Source organism: Myotis davidii, unplaced genomic scaffold (assembly GCF_000327345.1).
Source record: "Myotis davidii unplaced genomic scaffold, ASM32734v1 scaffold533, whole genome shotgun sequence".
NCBI classification, from domain to species: Eukaryota; Metazoa; Chordata; class Mammalia; order Chiroptera; family Vespertilionidae; genus Myotis; species Myotis davidii.
The window spans coordinates 614,372-619,767 of NW_006285996.1; the positions used below are offsets into that span (position 1 = coordinate 614,372).

At 43.4% G+C, this 5,396-nt stretch overlaps 1 protein-coding gene across 1 annotated transcript in view; it reads right to left on the minus strand.

The window, feature by feature from the left end:
- The window catches only part of ERICH6B (glutamate rich 6B), a 66,400-nt gene that overhangs the window by 48,842 nt on the left and 12,162 nt on the right, over positions 1-5,396 (minus strand). The gene's annotated exons all lie outside the window — the stretch shown is intronic.

The window sequence follows — 5,396 nt, forward strand, 5'->3', positions numbered from 1 at the left end:
AGAGGATATATGCTCCCCGATGTTCATAGCAGCACAATTTACAATAGCTAAGATTTGGAAACAGCCTAAGCACCCATCAGGAGACGAGTGGATTAGAAAACAATGGTACATCTATAAAATGGAATTCTACACTGCTGTAAAAAAGGAGTTCTTACCATTTGCAACAGCATGGATTGAACTAGAGAGCATTATGCTAAGTGAAATAAGCCAATCAATGAAGGAAAAATACCACATGATCTCACTCATTTATGGATAATAAAGACCATTATAAACTTATGAACAAAAATAGATAGAGAGACAGAGCTGTCTGGAACAGACTGTCAAACTACAGTGGGAAAGCCGGGGAGCGTTGAGGGGCGGGAAGGGGGGCAGTAAGAGATCAACCGAAGGACTTGTATGCATGCATATAAGCATAACCAATGGACATAAGACACTGGGGGGGTAGGGGAGGCCAGGGGATTCTTAAGGGTGGGGGAAAAAAAGGACACATATGTAATACCCTTTGTAATACTTTAAGCAATAATAATAAAAGAAAAGACAGAAGAGGGTGGTTGGGATGGTGTGGCTCAGTGGTCATAGTTTGATTCCCCACCAGAGCATATGCCTGGGTTGCAGGTCTGATCCCTAGTAGGGGACGTGTAGGAGGCAGCCAATCAGTGATTCTCTCTCATTAGTGATGTTTCTATTGCTCTTTCTCTCTCCCTTCCTCTCATAGAAATCAATAAAAACATATTTTTAAAAATAGGCAGAAAAGGGTGGCTATTAATAATCTTAACCTTGCACTTCCCAGTGGGTTCATATTGGACATTTAGGGTCTGAGGTTCTTTCTTGACCCAACGCTGATCAAGAGAGGGGAGAAATGGGTTGGAGGGGACTGCTGGTATATACTGGATGTTCCCTCTCTCCTCCTTCACTTTTCTAGGACTGCAATGAACCAATGGTTAGGAAAAGTAGCCCCTCTGTGGCCTTCTCCTCTGGACACCAGGGGGCCATTTAGGGTTCCAGGATAGATAGCATGACGGGTTGAGCACGCACCTTGTAGCTTTAGAACAATAGAGCCAAGTGGTTCCAAGACCATGGAGATAAATAATGGGGTATGGCTGTCACCGAAGAAAGTGGGTGTTTCTTGTCTTCTTGCTCCCCAAGGGTGCACAATGGGGGCTGACTGGGAAACACAGGAGGCTGCTGTAGTTTTTTGAGAACTTCTGTAAGTTCTTGGTGATGCTGACTTTATGTCTTCTGGAATTTTGTAATTCTCAATCCTTTTGCCTCCCCATCCTCATCTCCTCCTCTTCCTACTCCTAAACATATGTTTGCACACATGTTCATGCACACAGCCTACGTTCCATGCTTAATAGTGGAGGGGAGCAGGCCCATGAAGAAAAAGGAAAGGCTAACTGCACCATCTGCTTGCAGGAGCCTCAGGCTTTGACCTGGTCTGTGGTGCTTGGACGCCTCTACATATGTGCAAGTCATAGCCTGAGATGGACCCAGAACTTGCCTCTAAAGACCAAGCCATTGCCTCTAAAGATCAAGAACTCTCCAACTCATTCCCCTGTGGCATGGCTCTCACTGTTAGGAAGAATTTCTTAACGTATTTCCCAAAGCCAGTCTTACGCTAGGCCTTCAATGCAGATGGAGAAGTCAGGTCTCGGTTTTGTATGGCTGATCATCAGGTACTTGTAAGACAGTTACACTGTCCCAGAGATGTGTGCCTTCCAGACTTAACATCTCCTTTGCTTCAACAGGTCTTTGTATGGTATAGTTTCCTGGTCTAACACCACTCTCTCCTCCAAGTCCCACCAGTCTGCTTCTAGGCCTCACACAGTGTGACAGCTCTTGGAGAGAACAACTGTGCAGGCTAGAATAGGATTACTCCCTCTTTATGGAATCTTTTAATTATATTTGGCTATATTAACTCTTCTGGCACTAACATCAGTAATGTCATTGACTTATTGCGCTTATAGTTGACTAACATCTACAACAAACAGGGCTTCCCTACCTTGCACTTCACCCCTTTGTTTTTGTGGACCTAAGAGCAGTGTCTAATATAAATTACCATTATCTTTTATTTAACTAGTTCTGGTCCCACATTCCTGTTTGTCAAGATCTTTTAGAATCTGATTACATTATTCCCATCACTCAGCAGCTTCGGATCATCTACAAACACAAATTTTCCTCCTACATCTCTACTCAAGTCTATGATAAAATATGTGTGGCTCTCTGCTGGAAACTAGGTTGACTCTGATCCTTAAATAGTATCTCCAGTGGTTATTCAACAGTTATCACTGCATCATCTTACATTGGCAGCCACCTGATATTTCTCTATCTTGCCCACAGGAACATCAGGAAGGCTTTGAAAATGAAACACATTGTATAATTGGATAGAGTATCAGTCTGTGGACCGAAGGGTCCCAAGGTTCGATTCTGGTCAAGGGCACGTACCTTGGTTGCAGGCTCCTCCCTGGCCCAGGCCCTGGTAGGGGCTCGTGCAGGAGACAACCAATCAATGTGTTTCTTTCATATTGATATTTCCCTGTGTCTTTCCCTCTCTATTCCATTTTCTCTAAAAATCAATGGAAAAATGTCCTCGAGTGAGGACTTAAAAGAAAAAAAAAGTGACCTAAAAGTCAGTATTACTTGCTTTGTTCTTATTGATTCCATGCTGGCTTCTTGTGGTCACTTTGCTCTTAATATTTGCCCCCGATTGGTTACAGACTAATTTCCCAAAATTTTCACAATTCCTTAAACATGATGAAGCTATTCTCTCTCTGTCTATATTCTGGGGTGCATTTTATCTAGGTCAGAACACAGCAGTGTCTTCTGATCTTTTCACCAAGTTTTGCTTTCTGCTATTTCCTGCCTAATTTTGTTGCACCCTTTTCAATATGGAGAACAGTTTTCTTGACAGTGAAGTCAAAATTAAATAGCAATTGAAGGACACAACTTTGAACCATTCTTCAACATTGCACTAAACAGTGGCCTTATCTTAATCTTCTTTTTGCCCAGATCCTGTTTTAAAAGGGCCTCTTCTTTAGGAGCAGCCTGCAGTATTGTTGTTATTATTACTACTACTACTTTTTGGTAATAAAAAATTTATCCTGGGCAATCAGATCTCCTGACATTCTTCTTAAAGTTGGAGCCATTTTTCTGCATTTATTGTAGGTAACATGCTTATTTTTTAAATCTCTGCCTGTGATTTTTCAAAATGCGAGTCCACTGGGGGGAACTGTGTGCAAACGCTAGTTTGTACTTTTGGGAGCTTTCCAACTGTCTTCTCCATCTGGCCAGGTGGTGTGAAGTAAATTACTTCACTGATGGCACTTCCCTTCTTTCTGTTTGTCTCTCCACACATTGTTTTTTAGACTCAGCTCCCTTCCTAGCAAGACTGTGTTTTGGGAATAGGATATACCCTGTAATCGCCATATCTGCTCTGAATCAGATAAGGCATCAACAATTTCATAAGTATTTTACAAAGATGTATGGGTGCTCACTCTGTGCCAGGCACTAAGTCTTGAGGATTGCTACCAGCAAGGAGGTACTGCTCTGTGTCAGAGCTCTGGGTATACTTTGTTTCTGACCCTGCTGTGTGCCTGGATAGGTGGACACCTAAGGCCATCAATAGCCTTTATGGTCCTCCTTCAGAACACTCCTCATGTGGGTCGCAAGGCATTTCTGGTACCTTTAGCATTCCTTCCACTCTCTGTAGTAAGGTTTCAAGAATTTACCTGTTTTTCCTCCACATTCTGTTCAAAGTGTAATTTCAGTTTCCTTGACAGTGAAGTTAGAATTAACTAGCAATTGAAGGACATGACTAACTTTACAACCTAACTTTTACAGGGCTTTGCCACATAAAATGCTGTTTCTGGCTCACAGGGTTTGAACAATCTCATAAAAAAAAGTTTTAAAAGTAGAAACCTTGCACCCATTATATTAACCCCTTGAGGTGCGTGGTTCTCCAACATCCCTGTACCTGTGAATCCTCTGGGGATCTTGTTAAGGATGCAGGAGGGGATCCTGATAAAAAAGGCTGGGAATGTGCCTCTGTACCAGCTCCCAGCAGTGGAATGCACAGTCTTGGACATCGTGGATCAGCAGTGCTGACACCTGCTGTCATCTCTGCATGCTTCTGTTGGCCCTTGGCCTCAAACTAGCAGCTCACTGGATAGCTTTTGTCTTGATTGTCCATGTTTCTCTGACAGGTGGCTGATGGCTTCTGCCATGGGCTGAAAGTGGAGTCTTTCTTGCATCTGCCACACTGGGGAATCCTTTGTGTTCTGTACTCCAGCTGAAGAGGGTTGGCTTTCCTTCTTGGCACGGGCCACACCTTCATCACTCACAGATCGTTTGCCCTGTGTCACTTTTCCTTCCTCCTCTTGGATGGTTTTGATCTCTTCTACCTCCCTGGACCTCCACATTTCCTGGTTTCTGCCCTCACACTTCTATCACTTTCTGTGTAACTAGCCATTTCTCAGAGAAGCCTTTTTGCTACATTTTTGCTCCATTTCATTGGCCAGATATAATCATGTACCTATTCCTGGCAAGTTTTCCCCAATTATTACCAATGCTTTCCAGAAAGTTATGTTGTAAACCATAGGCAGAAAGAAAAAGAAAGCCCCTCACATAACTGCAGGAACCTGGGGTGTGCCATTGATCCTATTTAGAGGTCCAATACAGTCCACACCTTTGGTTCAGGCCACCCACATCATAGTATTTGACCAGTAAACATTTATGGTGGTGGCTAGACTTTCACTAAACACAAAATTTATGTTGGCATTAAGGAACTCAGTACTGAAAAGACAATTGTAAAACATACCCCTATGGACCAAAATTATGTAGAGTGCTTCAAACTTAAGTTAGATATAGGCATGGCTAGTTCCGTAAATTAAGCTTAGAAACCAAAAGGATCATGAATGAACTGGTTAAATAAAGCAATAACTTCCAGAGGGCCTCTTTCTGAAGGTGGGTCCATAGAGGTATGGATAGGACCTGGTGTCCCCTTCCCACACCCCAGCCTTGTCCTATCTTCTTTCTCCTCTCCCACATCCTTCCAAGCTTAGCATTGGCACTGTACAGGTGATTACCCAGTAAGTGCCTTTCAGAATCCTGCTTATGAATATTTAGAGAAATGCTCAGATTTTCCCCAGCTGTCATGCTTACTGACTTTGAAATGGTTCCAGTTCTTGGGGCCCCATCGGAACACACATGCTGACAAAGGCCCGACACGACTCGATTTGGCCTGTAAAATACTCCTCATCAAGTGCTGCCTGTGCACCCGACCTCCGGCTGTGTGGGCTGTCCCTTATTTTTCCATACTTCTTATGGGGTTTCTGGCTCCTAATTGCGCCTAATCACATTTGAGCTATAAAATTTAGCAGGCACGGGGGGGGGGGGGC